Source organism: Phalangium opilio, unplaced genomic scaffold (genome assembly GCF_054372755.1).
Source record: "Phalangium opilio isolate 3A_F unplaced genomic scaffold, DU_Popi_V2 ptg000091l_1, whole genome shotgun sequence".
Classification (NCBI taxonomy): Eukaryota; Metazoa; Arthropoda; class Arachnida; order Opiliones; family Phalangiidae; genus Phalangium; species Phalangium opilio.
In genome coordinates this window covers 691,306-709,327 of record NW_028324196.1, presented here as the reverse complement: position 1 = coordinate 709,327, position 18,022 = coordinate 691,306, and the positions used below count along the sequence as shown (strand labels likewise).

Below are 18,022 nucleotides of genomic sequence, written 5' to 3'. Positions count from 1 at the left end.
TCTTAATAATTAGATCATTGCAGCAAACGATTCACTTTTGAGCAACATTGAAGGCAATGTTATTGCTATAAAAAAACTTGCCAATCGTTATGTCTAAAGCATGCTTCTGTGATGAAGAAGTCTTCATTGCGAATTCAGAAATCCCTGTTTGGCGACGCTTTGTTGCATGGAATTGAGAAGATCTTGGTCCAAAATCTATAGGTGATGGAGTCTCAGTTCTTGCATCACTCAAACTGCTTGAAGGCCGTGAGTGAAAAGAGGACTGTGATTGCGTTGAATAAATGTCAAGATTATCAAGTGTGACCCCATCATTAGGCGAGTCTAAAATGTTGCTTGAAATCTGTTTCGGTACAATATATTTCTTGGGACATTTCAACAAATGTGCTTTAATACGTTCTGGTCTTGCACTAACGTCGCATGATCAGTATTTACATTTAACCTTTTTGTTACAAAATGGTGTTTTTATCTAAATAATTCCAAAACGATTGGTGGTTACCAATGAACGCTTTGTTCAATCGCGCATGGAAAGAATCGACGTCAATGTCAGTTCGTTTTTCGTTCCATAAACTGGTATTACTGCGGGGGAAACTGTTTTAATCCAGAAATGTTGGATGTAATTTAGAAGCAAAGTTAGCGCCCTAAGTATGTCTTGGCCGATCTGTAGAAGTGTTTAGTTCGTTTACTAAATATTTGTACGTTAGAGACGCATAAAGATATAACAATGTACCAATGGTTCTTCATTCAATGGGAGAGTACAAAGTCTAATTATTTGCAGCCCTTGACCAATACGCGCAGCTGGAAGTACCGGCAGAACTATTATCATTTTCACAATCTTCTTGGGACTGTCACGAACTGGACTTTCCATACGTATATCCCGTCTGTAAAGTTCACCGAAGGGATTAACATTGATTCTCCGGTAAATAGCCAAAACGACGGAAAATAATCACAATTCATGATAATATTTCGGGCCCACTTCTAAATTTTGAATTTACGTTATTAATTCGTTGTTTCGTAATAATTCCTGAGAATAGTGAAACCAACAACCAGGAAGTCTAGCTCTCGGGAAGAAAGAGTGCAAGGTGGTATGCAATCCCATTTGAAAATCAGTCATAATGTTAGTTGGCTGAAAATTCGGGTATTAACTAGCTAAGTATTCTATAAGCTCGTGATAGGCCAAGGGGTGCTCGATCGAGTTTCGGAATTTTCAAATTTTCGTGGGCGGCTGGTCTCACGTCACCGAGAGACCCCCGAGGGAAAGAATGTTTGTTTTTACTTGTCAAAACCATTGATTATACGTATAGGGAAGCAATTTCAAAGTTTTCAAACTATTTTCATCCCATTTTTTGTTATTTTTGCAAAATGTTCGAGGGAAGAGTTTTTATTACATTATTTTCAATAATATTGTTGGATTTCGGAGGCTGAACGCCGAATAATTGACCATGGTGTTTTTGACTTTTTTGCTATTGCCAAGGCCCAAGGTTATTTGATTATTCAAATTTAAGGATATTTAGTTTTTGTTTCTTTTAGGGCTTTAAAATATGAGAGAAAAGTGTTTTTTTTCTGTTAATCGTTAAATAATTTTCAATTATTTCCTCATCCATTGTAGTACTGAACTTTACAACTCCAATGGCTAAACTATACAAATTTAAGGTGAAGAATGGATAATAGGATATTGAAATTGAATGCACAAACTACAATAGTTTACATGTTTCAGAATTTGAAACAAACCAATTTAAAGCAATGTAAATTATTGTGGTTAATTACTGCAATATATTTTGTCTACATAGCGAGATTACGTTGGATATTTTCAAGAAAACTGTGATGTAATTCTGGAATAAACACAAACATTCGTTGCTAATAAACATTTTTTTTATTAAATATGAATCTTTAACATAACAGATGAAAGATAGTCTGACTTGTAGAATCATTACTAGGAACATTTTTTTTATTAAATAATAAATATGAATCTTTAACATAACAGATGAAAGGTAGTTTGACTTGGAGAATTATTTCTAGGAACATATGTTAATCTTATTAGATTTATTGTTTTATTGTTTATTATTTGATATGATAATGCTTATCACAGAATTTAAAGGGCAATATGGCTTGGAGCCTCGTTTCTCGAAAACGGAAACATAAGTAAATTTCAAAGATTCTTATTTCATATCACAGTTTTAAAAGGCAAAAGTTTATGGTATTTTAAGAAGCATTTCAAATAAGATAGGCTAAACTCTTAAGCGGCTGAAACTAATGAATTATCTTGTTAATTTTTTGGCCTTTTTCCGACCACTGTCACCATTTTCAGCATCTGTTTTTTTGACATTATTAAGAAATTTTATTCTAATGAATACTCTTAACTTCACAAAAGATTGTACTAGTTCCTTGGGTAATGAAGAACTTTGCAAAATTAAATCACTGATATTTTTGACTAGATTTGGCTCGTTTGAAAGGGAAAACTGGTAGATAAGATCTAAAAACTGATTCAAATGTATTAACAGTTGCTAAAAATGAAGAGGATGAGATGTAGATAAGATCTAAAAATTGATTCGAATGTATTAACAGGTACTAAAAATGAAGATGATGGGATTGCTAAGCCTCTGTAAGATAAAACATTGCCCAAGATGGCAACTCATAACTATGGTCCAAGAGTGTTTTAGTTTCAGTTAAGTTCAAATCAGGAAACTGTTTGTTATGCTTTTTCGCTAGCCAACCCGCGCAAAACTCAATACCATTTTCCTCCAAGTTTGAAAAATCACTCTCGTCCAATTCATTAGTATTCTTAATAGTTTTTGATGAGTCACTATTTGCTAAATATGTTTTATTGTCATCAATTAAACTATTAAGATCTGCAGCTGTGCTGAAATCTGGATTTATAGGTTCTATTGAGGCTTTTTTAAAGGCACTAGCTTAAACATATTCTCCTTCCCGAAAAGATGGAGAATTTACAATATCACTAGAAAGATACTCGGATTGGCTTAAATCAGACGTATTGCTATTTTTGTGACATACACCAGGATTTTTTCCCATTTTTATCATTCTAGTTCGGTATATTGAATTAAGAGGCGTTGGGTGATCATTTAAGCCTCCTCTAGTACGAACCTGAGAAAAAAATTCTCGAGGCAGTCTTGATTTAAACGATTAGTTAAGATATATTTATAGCCAAATTTATTTTTAAGGTCAAAATATAAGTCTTTTAGAGACTTAATAGAGATCAGCAACCCTTTATTAAAAATTTGTAGGCATTTCGTTCCTTTACACCTAATTCAATCTATTACATTAGACATTTCATTTAATACCTCTAACTGCTCTGTTAAATGAACACCAAACGCACATTTAATTTTAACAGGATCATTATCAGTGTAGAAATTGAAAATTTGAAACCACGCATTGACCTTTTCTATGAATTTGGACAGATTTTGGTAGTCTTCAAGATTTTCATCTGAAGAATGACTTAGTTTTTTGGAAATGTAAATTGAATATAATGCTTTTGAAACTGTTATGTCCGAAGTGGGTTAGGAGTGATTAAGCGTAGTATTTAAGTTCTAAAATCATTTATTTACAAACTAATTATTGCGCGTCGTATGTACATGGAGATTTAAAGGGGAACTATCATATTACATGGCTATTGACGAACTGGATGCAATTACATGGATAACTGATCTATTTATATAATAGGAAGATGTTTTTTACTGATAACACAACGAGTTAACGGCTAGCTTTTTTATGCTAATATAGTTAAGTTCAGTTCAGTTCTAGATGTAACATTTCCCTCCCTCTAGGATTTGAAGGCGTTCAGGTGGGTGTCTTGTTCGTGTCGATCTCCTTGTGACTGTTTCTGCAACTGTGGCTTCGGAATTGATTTGGTTGTCTAGGTCGTTTTCTGTGGTCGTAGTTTCTTCTAGGTCTGTTATGGTGCCATGACTTGCCAAGGCACATGTCCAATTCGATCGAGAGGTGTGACATTTCCTGGTCTGAGTGACGTGGCGTCGAACGTTTCCTTTCGCTGTTTGAATTTCTAGCATGGTCGTGCCAATTTTGTCGATGATGGTGCCTTTGATCCATTTGTCTCCTTGGCCATAATTTCGAGTCCATACGACGTCTTCAACTTGCCATTCTTCGTTTAAGCGAGGCGTTGTTGAGGTTTCGTGATGCTTCCTGGATGTTGGTCTTAGAAGATCCAATCGATTGCGCAGTTCGCGATTAAGGAAGAGCGAAGCTGGTGAGTGACCGTGTTCGTCTGGGATGATTCGATGCGAGGATAGGACCTTTGCAATTCGGGTTTTGATGATGCCGTCTGTGATCTTGGTTACCCCATTCTTGATGGTGCTCACTGCTTTTTCTGCGGGACCATTCGATTCAGGATGGTAGGGTGCGATGGTGATGTGCTTGAACCCATTATTTGCCGTAAACGTGCCGAATTCATCGCTGGTGAATGCAGTAGCATTGTCCGAGACCAAGCATTCTGGTATTCCGTATCTCGCAAATATGTCTCGTAGTATGTCTATGGTGGTTGCAGAATTCGAAGACTTTACGGGATATGCTTCGATCCAGTTGGAAAATGAATCGACAAATACGAATATCATCGTGCCATGTAGAGGTCCGGCGTAATCAATATGCACTCGTTGCATAGGTCTTTCAGATAATGGCCAGTGTGAAGTAACTTGAGCGGGCATGGAGACTTTCTGTTGGCATGAGTGGCATGAAGCTACTGTTGTCTCTATGTCCTTGTCTATCTTTGGCCACCAAACTTTGGATCTTGCGATCGTTTTCAGCTTTGTCATTCCGAAATGTCCTGAGTGCAGCTCGTTCAATATGTCATTTCTGAATTTTCTTGGGACGACAATTCTGTTGCTCCAAATGATGATTCCGTCCAAGACTGATAGTTCGTGTCTTCTGGAGAAGTATTCTTTGGTTGAGAATGTTGGAGATGGTGGCCATCCTTTGCGAATATAATGAAGAACTTCTGCGGTCTCAGGATCTGTAATCGTGGCTGCTTTGATGTCTTCTGCCGTCACGGCTCCGGATGAGATTGAGAAATATTTCTTTTTCTCAATAGATTTTCTTAGAATGCTTACATGTGAAACATTGACGTTGCTTGAAAAGCGACTACTTGAAATTAAAGTTGTAAATGATTTGGATTTAATTATAAAAACATTTAAGGAAATTAGAACTTGGTCTTGTGAGAAAGAGATTTCAGAACAACTAAACAATATAATTTTCAAGACGAAATTGTTTGAATGTGTATCAGAAAGTGCATACATTCGAGAAATTTTGAGAATTTCTTTTGAAAAAAGAAACACTGACTCGCTACTTTAAGTTATACGATCAAAGAGCTCAAACTTTAACCAACTACCCGAATCTTTCCAGAAAACATTTATACAAATGCTATTTCGTGATCGCTTTTCCGGCATCCTTGTTTATGCAAAAATTGGTATTCCGGAGCTGAAGAAAAGAATTGAAAATAAAAAATGAAAAGATGCAGCAATGACAATGGAAGGATCGGAAGTGAAACCAAAATGGCCAAAAAATATTTATTCTCGTGAAATGAATGATGATGTCTTGCGATAAGTTGCTGGATTTCTTGGCAGAGCGTTAAAGTGGAAGAATTGTCCAAGGGAAATCATGGTTATTGTTGAAAGAACTCGAGACCCACTAAAGATGCCACCAAATAAATCAGAACGTTGGATTAGTTTATTAAATAGAGGAGAACTTATAAAAGTCACAGAAGATTTTTTTAACCTCGTAATATCAGATAGGTCTTACACTTATAACGAGTCAGTTTGAAAATATCAGAAATATAAACTTAAAAGTAACAAGTTGGGAAACCAAAATAAACCTCTCCGAGTCGAGACGAATTTACTTTCCAAACACAGGTCCACCATGGACGAAAAATACTGAAGGACGGATGGCAGAGGGAGAAAGTTGAAAACTTCTTGTGAATTCGCCTTCTAGCGGCAGATAGTAGCAAACCAGATAGTGGGGAATCAACGTTCTAACGAGGGAAGCAGTTAAAGTCTTATTTTGTCTAGATGGCGCTAGCGTTTTCCGGGATTTGACTCCGCATTTTCATAAACCCCTCCATTTTGGGGCTGAAAAGGGGGAAGTAAGCTTTACATTGGTTGTTTAGTCGCTTAGTAATGGGGGCAGTAATGGGCTGACATTGGTTCTTCAGTATTACTTCGTCCATGGGTCCACCAGCCAATGAGAAAAACCGGAAATACGTAGCTCAAATTGGCGGGATATTGCGAAAGGTTTAATCGTTTAACATTTCCCTGTGTATTCTCATAATTCTAATGAGCACCTAATATCTATCACTTAAGTGTGTATTTAACTTTCGGCTCACTCTGAACCGTTAACACCTCTTGTAAGAGGACACGAAACAATGTCAATTCTGGCTTAATACTAGGGTATCTTATTTTATAGACCCAATCGCTTCAACGCTTATAGAGAGACGAAGTATTAAAAGCCATATTATGTAGTGAAATTATAAGTTGCGTTTACACTATATTTAAATGTAGTAAAGCTGAATTAAAAAGTAAACACCAAATTTGAAATGTTAATATCAAAAGATGTTCTTGGAATATTGAGATGAAACAGAGCTTTGTAGCTACACAACTACTAAAACAATCGTAATGCCGAAAAATATTTAAAATATTTCCTTTCAATATTCTGCAAAAAGGAAATGTTATCGTTTTGTAGGAGATCTTATCATCCTACTCGCTTTATATTAACTTTGATATGCGTGTAGTGTTTCGATTCGGATGCAATCTTCATTACTCGTTCTATATTAACTCTCACTTGTGTCATTACATAGAAATAAGTTCATCTTAAATAATTAATTAAATATAAATGATATTAATTATTTTAATCGCCAGTAAATAACTTTAAAATAGTTAAATCGTTTAAAATAAAGTTGTTCCTATTATCTTTCGAAACTTTGCTAATATTGACGTTTAAAATGAAGGGTACCCCTCTTGCCCGCTTTCTTCAAATTTTGGGGTATATATACGATTCGTTTCCATTATAATAATAGATAAAAACGCATTCGCGTGAACCGATGGTGGAAGCCCTTCCATTGGGAGGCTAGACGTTTCTCGTAACCCTAGCCGATCGCCGCGTATATCTTGAAACCATTAATAGATAAAAACGCATTCGCGTGAACCGATGGTGGAAGCCCTGCCATTGGGAGGCTAGACGTCTCTCGTAACCCTAGCCGATCGCCGCGTATATCTTGAAACCAAACGATGACGAAGGAAAAGAAGCCAGAATGGACTGACTGGCGTCCATGTGGAATGGACAAAGACCTGAAGATGATGGTGCATAGAAGCTAGTGTCAATGTGGAATTGACGAAGAACAGAAGATGGTGGTGCATAGAAGCTGGTGTCAATGTGGAATTGACGAAGAACAGAAGATGGTGGTGCGTAGAAGCTGGTGTCAATGTGGAATTGACGAAGAACAGAAGATGGTGGTGCATAGAAACTGGTGTCAAGGTGAAATTGACGAAGAACAGAAGATGGTTGTGCTTGGAAGCAAGCAAGTACAGACTAGTGTCCATGTGGGATGGACAAAGACTAGCAGATTGTGGTCCTTAGAAGCCGGTTAGTAAAGACTGGTGTTGGTAGATGAATGGCCAAATTTCCTTGAACCGCGAACGCGTTCCGGAAATCGGGTATTTGTTTGCTCCGATTTGTAAACTGCGAACGCGGTCACGTGGGGTCTGACAGACAGACACACAGACAGACAGACAGACAGACACGGCCAGTGTAATACCTCTCCGTGACGTCATCGTCACTCGGAGAGGTAAAAACCGCTGAAGCGTTGTTCAAGATGAAATATTATTATCAGAGTGGAGAAAAATAACTACGGTGGATGGGCACCCTAAATGGCTGAAACAAATAGTAGAAACGTTTCTAAACACTCGTGGGAAAGTTCTAGTTAAAGGGTGACAAGCAGCAAAATCAAAAAAACTGAGAATTTGTGCCTAAAAGGTAGAGCAGAAAAAATTATCCAAGAAAATATATACTTTTAGTACATTCAGAATACATTTTATAGTCGCAAAATTGCAAAAACCAAAATTGGTAAAATTTAAAGTCTGACAAATTTCTGGGGGGCTCTATTTTAAATAGAGCCCCCCCACGCGCCAGCGATTAGAGACATTGGAGATTCTCGTTCCGATTTCCCGTGCTTACTGCCTTGAGCGCGTGACCATAGAGGGCACAGGGCGTTTACGGGTCACGGGTGCGAAGCGCGCTCTCGAGTGGGCGAAACATAAGTGTCAGAAATAGTTTTAAGCCACGCCCCTAAATTGAAAATTTGAATTTCGCCGGGAATTTTTGGTGTAAAAACGGTGTTTTGTAATTCTTATTGTGAAAAAACGACTGAATATTTTTAAGTGAAATTTTGCATGACCACGTTTTACATCATTACTCACCCAGAAAAATAGGTTTCAATTAAATTTAATTTTCTGCACCTCCCCCTTTAAGGATATACTAGAGCAATATCGCCTTGACACGAAGGCGTCATTAAAGGCTAAGAAGTCTTTAAGGAAAGATATTAAAGAAAGAAGTGATGCTGCAAGAACTAAAATTAAAGAAAATAGTCACGATGCTGCTACAGTAAATGTTAAAGACTCCCAAATGGAAGGAAAAAATAAAGAAAATGCATTACCAAAGGGAAATGGAAAAAGAAATACACAGTTTACAAATGAGGCTGTCAAGTTATGATGCCTAGTCAGATTTTATGTGATACCAAAGTTCCTAATTCAAATGTTATGCAAACATCATGTGATAATACACAAGATTACAGTTTTTTAGAAAATGATCCTGATATGGATTTATTTATGCAATACATGTAATTTCAACTAATTTGACAAAATAATTGAGTGCAATTTTATTTATATTGTTTTAATAAAAAAATTATACACTTATATTAAATATTTGTTAAGTTTTCTTATTATCCTCTTTAGTCAGTTTTGTGTTACCTCCAATTGCTTCTAAAACTAAACCTTTTAGCGTTTCTAATTTATCAATATTATACTGGTATAACAAACTGATGGGTTGTTATTTCTACCACCAGCCGATCTCATACGGCCAAAGTACTGTTCAAGTGGATCTTGGTTTAGATGTCGCGTTATGACATTAGGGACACCCTTATTAAGGAGAAATTTCACAATATTTACAGTTGAGAGTGCTAAAAATAAAACGATATCAGACTTTTTCCTGTCATAATTTTCCCGCTAGCGCTTTACCTGTCTTTTTTAGGCCTTCGATGGTTTCCTTACTTAGAAGCATCTTTGCCCTTTATTTAAATAAGGTATCCATGAATTTCACCAAAAAAATCGTGCTTTGGGTTAATTTCACCTTAATTTTATTTTAATTTAAAGGTTTATTTCGATTAAGTTTATTTAAAAGGTTTATCTCGATTAAGTTTAGTTAAAAGGTTTATCTCGATTAAGTTTAGTTAAAAGGTTTATCTCGATTAAGTTTAGTTAAAAGGTTTATCTCGATTAAGTTTAGTTAAAAGGTTTATCTCGATTTAATTTAGTTAAAAGGTTTATCTCGATTGAGTTTAGTTTAAAGGTTTATCTCGATTAAGTTTAGTTTAAAGGTTTATCTCGATTTAGCTTAAATTGAAGGTTTATCTTGATTTAGTTTAAATTAAAGGTTATCTCGATTTAGCTTAAATTGAAGGTTTATCTCGGTTTAGTTTAAATTAAAGGTTTATCTCGATCAGTTTAAATTGAAAGGTTTATCTCGATTAAGTTTAAGTTTAAATTGAAAGGTTTATCTCGATCAGTTTAAATTGAAAGGTTTATCTCGATCAGTTTAAATTGAAAGGTTTATCTCGATTAAGTTTAAGTTTAAATTGAAAGGTTTATCTCGATTAAGTATAATTTAAAGGTTTATCTCGATTAAGTTTAATTTAAAGGTTTATCTCGATTAAGTTTAATTTAAAGATTTATCTCGATCAAGTTTAATTTAAAGGTTTATCTCGATTAAGTTTAATTTAAAGGTTCAATTTCAATGTCAATTTATTTCAAATTCAAATTCGTGCTTACATTAGTTACGTTTCGTAAGGGCCTAAGTCATCTACCGACTTTTTGGTTTATCCTGATTAAGTTAAATTTAAAGGTTTATCCTGATTAAGTTTAATTTAAACGTTTATCTTGATTAAGATTAATTTAAACGTTTATCTTGATTAGGCTATAAAATGAATGTCAATAATTCATCTTAATTGCATTTTTAGTGGAGTTTTTGATTCTTATTTTATTATAAACTTTTGAATTTCGAGTCTTTTAATGTACTTTAAAGATAATTGAAATTAACTTAAGTGTGAAATAGAAATATGGGGCTTTATCAACAGCTATACAGTTTTAATATTAATTAAGTAGTTCATTTAAAAGTTATTCGAGTTTTTATCCAAAATATGTATATTTTATGTTTAAATTCACCCTAATTATTCTTAATTAAGTTGAAATTAATGAAGGATTGTGGCTTGGCAGTATTGATTTAGCTTATAAATTGAGCTTCAAAAAATTACTAACCTTAATTTTAATGTTTAGATGAGTTTTTGATTAGTTCCAACACATTGCGTTCAATTTTAATCTAGCCCCGTGCTAAATTTGCGGTAACGTGAAGATTAACAATTAAATATGTTGTACCGGGGAGCCCGTTACAACGGATCACTACAAAGGTTACAATGTTAATGAATGATGTGATTCCATAGTTTCACTTAAATACCAGTAATTAAATCAAATACCTAAACAATTCATAGCAATTCTGACATATAAACAAACGGCAATGAGGACTGTGGAAATAGCGAACGCAACCCTTTGTTTCCCACGTGGTTACATTGAAAAAATCTGCATATGGAATTTGTTTGACTAATTACGTAAAGACAATGTTCTCCTGGATTAACCAGCACCACTGTTACTTATATTTCTAAATTAAACAATCCACTCTTGGTAACAAATAATTTATAAAATGAAATACCATATACGGACTGTTGCAACAGGAAAAATTGTTTTAACGAATGATGTTGTCCTCTACATTGGTTGAGTTTCAGGAATTATACCACTTACCTTCACAATTAGTAGCATTGTAGTGAGATTAACAAATAATAAAACCCTGTATACCTCAAAGAAATGTTGAATTAACTGCAATAGAAACAGTTATTGTAACGGTTGCGGAGCTTCTGGAATTTTAAAAATACTTCTAAAATAAAATAAAGATAAGTCCTTCAAGCAGCAGCTCTTTTTCTACAACATACTGTTACTATCCTAAAGAGTGAAGATCAAGAAGCATCACTATAATTAAAATCTTAAGATCTTTTATGCGTCATAAAAAATGCATAAATACAATGTTTGGAAAAGTTTTTATATTAGAGAGCAAGGGCTTGTAGCGTAATGTATAGCGCGTCTCCCTTTGAAGCAGAAGATTCCAGGGTCGAGTAATGGCAAGTTCGGAATTAACATTTAAAGATGATTATTAGAGTGTATCGGAAGGGAAATCTATAAAATTGCAATGCTTCAATAGCATCTAGATAAACAGCTAACGGGCTTGTGGCGCAATGGTTAACGCGTCTGCCTACGGAGCAGAAGATTCCAGGTTCAAGTCCTGGAAAGCTCGGTCTTTATTTCAGTGAACGATCTTTTATGCGTCATAAAAAATGCATAAATACAATGTTTGAAAAAGTTTTTTATAGTAGAAAGCAAGGGCTTGTAGCGTAATGGATAACGCGTCTGCCTTCGAAGCAGAAGATTCCAGGTTCAAGTCCTGGAAAGCTCGGTCTTTATTTCAGTGAACGATCTTTTATGCGTCATAAAAAATGCATAAATACAATGTTTGAAAAAGTTTTTTATAGTAGAAAGCAAGGGCTTGTAGCGTAATGGATAACGCGTCTGCCTTCGAAGCAGAAGATTCCAGGTTCGAGTCCTGGCGAGCTCGGTGTTTGTTTTAGTGAAAGATCTTTTATGCGTCATAAAAAATGCATAAATACAATGTTTGAAAACGTTTTTTATAGTAGAAAGCAAGGGCTCGTAGCGTAATGGATAACGCGTCTGCCTTCGAAGCAGAAGATTCCAGGTTCGAGTCCTGGCGAGCTCGGTATTAACATTTAAAGATGATAATTAGAGTATAACGGAAGGGAAATTTATAATATTGCAATGCTTCAATAGCATCTAGATAAACTGCTTACGGGCTTGTGGCGCAATGGATAACGCGTCTGCCTACGGAGCAGAAGATTCCAGGTTCGAGTCCTGGCAAGCTCGGTGTTTGTTTTAGTGAAAGATCTTTTATGCGTCATAAAAAATGCATAAATACAACGTTTGGAAAAGTTTTTTATAGTAGAAAGCAAGGGCTTTTAGCGTAATGGATAACGCGTCTGCGTTCGAAGCAGAAGATTCCAGGTTCGAGTCCTGGCGAGCTCGGTATTAATATTTAAAGATGATAATTGAGTATAACGGAAGGGAAATTTATAATGTTGCAATGCTTCAATAGCATCTAGATAAACAGCTAACGGGCTTGTGGCGCACTGGATAACGCGTCTGCCTAACCGAATCTAAAAAGCTAGAAACTGTTGCGCTGGTGTTAGGAAACAATTTAAATTGCTGGTGGAATAGAGTAAGTCCGACTATAACGACTTGGTTTGAATTTAGAGACGCGTTTTGCAAAGCATTTTCAGGAAACGATTATAAAAGACAGTTGAAATGAAATATATTGAATAATAAACAAAAATTTAATGAGCCAGTATTAAGTTATATTTTGTAAATTGAAAGATTATGCGCTCAGCTAAACACAACAATGAGAAATAGCAAAATTGTTGAAATAGTATTAAAAGGAATGGATCCAAAACTGTTGCAAAATATGAGGTTACCGGATAATTCCACGTTGTCCGACGTTCAAGAAAAAGCCCAAGAGGCTCAGGCTTTGATGATTAGATGCTCGAATTATGAATCGGAAAACAAACCCCGAGAAAGATATGGGGCCAGTCAAGTAAACCCAAGATTCAATAATCAAAGAGCAGTAAATTCTTACCCAGCTCCTAATTACCCCAAGAGTAATGGAAACTATGGTTCAACACCTAAAAAGAGAATGAGTCCCAATGAAAAAACGAAAGATTCGGATAATGACTACAACAAACGTCCAAAGCGGCAAAGAATCAACCCACGGTATCTCCGTGATTTTGAATGCAATTAAAGACTTTATTTATGCTAAAAGTGTTTTTACAGCAGTTAAAGCCTCATTTTTCTTTAACTAAGAGTGTTTCATTCCTATAGCTAGCACCAGAGTTATGCTGACTATGAACATCACGTTTTGTTAAAAGTGACTTTCGCGCACAGGCAAAATTAACACTTGATAACTTACCATTAGCGTTAAATTTATACTGCGAAAACAAACTCTCAACAGCACTTCCATTCAATCTGAGAGGGGCTAAATAATACCCTTTATATTACTTGAAAAAAGTATTAGCTAGTCCTTCCATCCCATACACCATTACTCGTAATAAGTCCCACGTCTATAGAAAAACAAACCATTGTTAAACATAAAACAGATTACCTCATTCTAGGAGAGCGATAGCTCTCTTAGATAAGACTTCATACTGCTCTTAATGTAAAAGGAGTGTTTTTGTTTAGATGTAGGTTTTATTGTATTGTATTAATTGTTTCGAAAAAATTCCACAGAACTACAATTCCGGCCCTCAATATGTGGTTAAAATTTCAAAAAGATCCACCCATTAGTTTATTTTATAAAAAATAAAGTTGCTAAGGGTGGTTTTCATTTCCATATTCCATTTTCATCTCCAATTTAGCCATATTGTGACCACCCTTTCGAAATGAAATATTTGTTTGTTACGTTTGGGAACGGTTTTATATCAAAATATAAACCTTTTTCTAGGACCATTTTTAAGGTTTTTGCGAAAAATTAAGTTTAAGTGCTAATTTCATGTTTTTAATCATGCTTTGACTTACGTTGTTGCACCCTATATGTCTTACTGTTGGACTTACGGCGTTTTACCGTGGATAAAGCCAAGTAGAAAGCTACTCTTGCACTTACGCTGTTTTACCGCGGACGTTCATCTGATTTTACTCTCTTTCGTTGCAAAAACTGAATGATATTCATATATGAAACAATTTTAAGGAAGGAATCAAAATTAACAAATAACTTTTGTGATAATTAATCGATTTAGCTGATAATTTCGAAGGGATAGTAACGATTACAGGTAATTAAGCTAGATAAACGATTGCAGGTAATTAAGCTAGATAAACGATTGCAGGAAATTAAGCTAGATTTCCTATGGCAGGTAATTAAGCTAGATTACCGATGGCAGGTAATTAAGCTAGATTACCGATGGCAGGCAGTTAAGCAAGATTACCGATGACAGGTAATTAAGCTAGATTACCGATGACAGGTAATTAAGCTAGATTACCGATGGCAGGCAATTAAGCTAGATTACCGATGACAGGTAATTAAGCTAGATTACCGATGGCAGGCAATTAAGCTAGATTACCGATGGCAGGTAATTAAGCTAGATTAACGATGGCTCGTAATTGAGCTAGATTACCGTCGGTCCGTAATTAAGCTAGACTACCGATAGCAGGTAATTAAGCTAAAGTACCGATAGCAGTTAATTAAGCTAGATTACAGATGGCAGGTAATTAAGCAAGTTTACCGATGGCAGGTAATTAAGCTAGATTACCGATGGCAGGCAATTAAGCTAGATTACCGATGGCAGGTAATTAAGCTAGATTACCGATGGACGGTAATTAAGCTAGATTACCGATGGACGGTAATTAAGCTAGATTACCGATGGTCTGTAATTAAGCTAGATTACCGACGGCAGGTAATTAAGCTAGATTACCGATGGCCGGTAATTAAGCTAGATTACCGATGGCCGGTAATTAAGCTAGATTACCGATGGCAGGTAATTAAGCTAGATTACCGATGGCCGGCAATTAAGCTAGATTACCGATGGCAGGTAATTAAGCTAGATTACCGATGGCAGGTAATTAAGCTAGATTACCGATGGCAGGTAATTAAGCTAGGTTACCGATGGCAGATAATTAAGCTAGATCACCGATGACAGGTAATTAAGTTAGATTACCGATGGCTCGTAATTAAGCCTGATTACCGATAAGCATATGACTTGTGCTGGTGCTCAATTCTAAGACATTTGTTGGTGCTCAGATCTATGGAATCTTTTTGTGCACAGGCCTACTTAATCTTTTTGTGGTATAACTACCGCTTGCTCTGTGATGTGCTTGTGAAAATGAAGGGAAAGCAATTTGAGTTTGACTGGACGTTAATTATCAAGTCAAGCAGTCAGGATTGAAAATATGTAATAGATGGTTAGTTAGTTGAAAAGCTTTAACTAATAAAAGTGTAACGCCCTAAAACCTTCCCTCCTAAGGTTTCTAAACTATTTTAATTAATATTAAGACTGAAGTAACAGATATTAATAAAAACTGTCTTTGTAGACAAAGAGATAAGTGTAGAAATTTAATTGCCTGAAGTAATAGATATTCAATTTTCACTTTGAACACATGATTATAAAATATCAATTATTTGAAAAAATTCTTATCTTAGTTTTTTTCACCAAAATTTCATGTGCGAAAAATGTTTTTCAACATTATTTACCCTAGTATTTTGATCTCAGTATTAGCTCTAGAAAAAGGCTTCTTCAAGAATTTTTAAGGGATACTAGCTTGATACTACGTTTTACTTTCGACTGACATGGTCTTTAAGAAGGTTCAAATATTGCATATCTAAAAAAAATGAGATTTATGAGTTTAATTTTTATATTTTTAAATGGGAAATATTGCGAAGCGGAAAGTCACGTTGGCAGTTTGATTGTGATGTTGATACTAGTGTCGAAAAGATCTGTAGATTGATCGTGGTCTTTTGAGAGCTATACATAACGTGAATTTTTGAAACTTCGAAAACTTTCATTTTAACGAACACTTTTTGTTTTGATACGGTTTTCTATTTATCAGCTATTAACATTTTTCTGTCCATTTTATTCCCCTTATAGGGTTCAACCAAATTGTAAATATTTGAGAGAAAATAAATGGAAAACGCGTATTATTTTAAAATGATATATGTGTCATGTTAAAATATTTTAACTAAAGTAATTTTGGTTAAAAAAACTAAGATAAGAATTTTATCAAATAATTTATGTTTTATAATCATGTGTTCAAAAGTGAAAATTGAATATCTGTTACTTCAGGCAATTAATTTTCTACACTTATCTCTTACTTTTTCCGTCTTTGTCTACAAAGACAGTTTTTATTAATTTCATTTTGGTGTTTTCTAGAGATAACGTAGCTCCTAATAATGTTGCCGAATCCTCTATTGTTGATGTACCTCTCGAAAATGTATCATTTGTGGCTGCATTTGCTTCATCAAAATCAGCTACAGATGCTTTGCCTTCTAACGATGCAAAATCATTATCTGAAACATATAAAATAAATATAAACACTGAAAAACTATAATTAAGTAAAATTAAGCTTGATTCTAAAACACTGGTGAACAAATCCACTCAGTATCGTTCATTCTCACCAAATTTTAAGACTTTGCTCTGACAACAAGGTGTTGAAGTAGCCATAGGATTTTGAATATTTCTTTGAAGCTTTGTGGCTTTAGGGTATACTAACTCCTGATTGTTTAAACGTTTTAAACCTACCCTCCTCTCGGAGACGTTTGACAGTGCCTGGAACTTCTTTTGACTTTGCTACACCTTTCAGATCATCGGGTTTGTTCTATTATAAAGTTTAGATGGTGCACCTAAAATCCAAATATATTATCTTATGTACGATATTTACATACTACTAGACTGATTTGGTTAAGTATTTACATACCTGAGAAAAAATGCCTTGAACACACTCTTGTATAAGGTGTTACACCGTTAAGCCTTAGGTTTAACATCCACTTTTCGCGTCTATCTGTCGAAAGGTCCTTGCTTTCTACTCCCTGATTTTCTATAGCTTTTGCAACTCTATAAAAACTTAAATCTTCCGACTGATCGTTTGAATTTCTATTCCGTTTGCTCCCTATGCAACCGTTTACACAACAACGCCAGTGCTTTGTGGCCATTTTTGTCTTGAATTTGCCTTCAAAATAGAGAAGGGCGAAATAAAATAGTTCCCACTAGTGACGGTAGATGGCTGGTGACTAGTAAAATTTCATCCCCCCTTTCCCTCCGCCTCTTGTGACGTCACACTGATCGTAGAGACTTTACTCTACTGAGTACTGACTACAACTTTTTATAAAGTATTTAGAAAAGTGTACAATATGCTACACAGGAAGATGAGAGTTTTTTGTTTTGTTTTTTTATATATAGACATAACTAATTTATATAGATGGAGCACATAAGACTACATTGCTAAGTGATTTAATTTTTTTTGTAACGTGAGTAGGAACGTGTTATGTAAATGTTATCATGGGCGGATCTGTTTATAATTAGAATAAAACATTCGGGACATTTTTATCTACGTGTGTGAATATATAAAAAGCGCTTGGATTATAAGAACAGTTTGGAGTTAGTTTGTGGTGTGATTGCGGAACACGAAAGACAAGCTTGTTGAGGAACAGTTCAAAAGAAATTCTTTACCAGCTCCGAGCTCGCGTCGGGAAAGATTGAGTTGGACAAATGTAGAGTCCACGCTGGCTTTCGCAGCGTCCCTTAAAGGAAAGCGCGGCTCCATGATCACCCCTAGCATTCTGGCTAATCTTCTGGACACGAATTTTACCTTGCCAAAGGCAGGAGCCCATCAGACCTAATGCACTAGTTCCCATTGGTTCCTGCCTTTGACTTAACTGGCCTTTAGCAAGCTTAGTAGAAATGCCATCATTAAGGGGGACCAATGGAGCCGCGCTTTCCTTTAATTCGTATCTTCTAAGCACTCGCGTTGAGAAAGAGGGCTCAAGTATATAGCCTGGCCAGTAAATTTTATACATTTGGGTTTCTTTTTCTTTTCCCAATACGACCAAAATGTTTGGTGAAAATGGTGGCCCTTCTTAAACA

The 18,022-nt window shown here is 35.3% G+C and overlaps 5 non-coding genes across 5 annotated transcripts; all 5 read left to right on the top strand.

The window, feature by feature from the left end:
* Window positions 1-11,555: 11,555 nt before the first annotated feature.
* TRNAR-ACG (transfer RNA arginine (anticodon ACG)) lies at window positions 11,556-11,628 on the top strand. The gene has a single exon. It is a non-coding gene; the product is annotated as a tRNA-Arg (tRNA).
* Window positions 11,629-11,714: 86 nt separating this feature from the next.
* TRNAR-UCG (transfer RNA arginine (anticodon UCG)) lies at window positions 11,715-11,787 on the top strand. The gene has a single exon. It is a non-coding gene; the product is annotated as a tRNA-Arg (tRNA).
* Window positions 11,788-11,873: 86 nt separating this feature from the next.
* TRNAR-UCG (transfer RNA arginine (anticodon UCG)) lies at window positions 11,874-11,946 on the top strand. The gene has a single exon. It is a non-coding gene; the product is annotated as a tRNA-Arg (tRNA).
* Window positions 11,947-12,032: 86 nt separating this feature from the next.
* Window positions 12,033-12,105, top strand: TRNAR-UCG (transfer RNA arginine (anticodon UCG)). The gene has a single exon. It is a non-coding gene; the product is annotated as a tRNA-Arg (tRNA).
* A 91-nt stretch (window positions 12,106-12,196) lies between these two features.
* On the top strand, window positions 12,197-12,269 carry TRNAR-ACG (transfer RNA arginine (anticodon ACG)). The gene has a single exon. It is a non-coding gene; the product is annotated as a tRNA-Arg (tRNA).
* Window positions 12,270-18,022: the final 5,753 nt, after the last annotated feature.